Below are 1135 nucleotides of genomic sequence, written 5' to 3'. Positions count from 1 at the left end.
GATTTTATCAAAATTTGAAAAAAAAAAAATCTAAGAAGCTGGGTATGTGTGAAAAATAGATGGTATGAATTGGCAAGGCAAGGCTAAGCATTTTGTTCTCTTAATAGGAAATGACCTCATTTACACTGGAGTAATAATTAGTACTGCTTCACTGACAGTTAAGAAAAAAAAGTTTCACAGTATAATAAGGCAGCATCTCCTTTGTTAAGATCTACATTGATTATTAACCCTTGCCAAGAAACCCCAGATTTAATTCTGCATTGCGTGCGCTAGTGCTCTGTGGCAAAAAGTAAGGGGAATGGAGGGGGGGGAAGAGAAAAAGAAAGATAAAAAGAAAAAAAAGAGCGTGAGCTAAAACTAAGTCAGGATCCCAGCCTGCATCCACCAAAGCCAGCACTGCTGCAGGGCTGGTATCGGAGTGAACAGGAAAGGATGTCAGGCGTTGTTAAGTGGGGATATTAACATCTGATATATTTTCTAGTTGGTGAATATTTAACAATAGAGAATATATTTGCTTTTGCCTGGATCATGAAGCAAGCATGCATCAGGTGTGTGGTCAGGCTTGGCCACTGAGAGCCAGACCCAGTCACCGGCTGTGGACCCCCAAGGATCCCCCGAGAGAGGAAGAATTGCCTCTAAATTACCCACACTGTCACCACTTCTCCTCCCGACCAGAGCTCTGGACACTGGGAGACACAGCCCCGAGAAGCCAGGAAGGGCTGAGCCTGCTGAGGCAGCGCTGGGAGCAGGGCAGCGTGTGCTAGAGCATTACCCTGCACACGGTCCTGTCCTGCTCCAGTCCTGCCCTTCCTCTGTACCCTGTGCTGCTCAGCACCAATCACCCAGCTCCAGCCAGACCTGGTGAGGCACTCGGGGATGTGACACAGGCCTCTCCGCTGGACAGGGTCACATTCTGTGGATCCAAGCTGCTGTTCCAGCAAAAAGAGTAGACGGGAGTCCTGCAGCTACTCAGAGATCAGGCATGCTACAGACAATGGCAGCCTGAGCTCCCCATGCATCCCTGTCAAAGGCACCCTGTTTCTGAATAATTTACGCAACATTTAGGTGAAATATTTTGTATTTTATTCACTAGATGCGTGGAGTTTTTTATAATGAGTCCCTCATTAAAACCAAT

This window comes from Psittacula echo (genome assembly GCF_963264785.1).
Source record: "Psittacula echo genome assembly, chromosome: Z".
NCBI classification, from domain to species: Eukaryota; Metazoa; Chordata; class Aves; order Psittaciformes; family Psittacidae; genus Psittacula; species Psittacula echo.
This window is presented reverse-complemented; position numbering follows the sequence as displayed.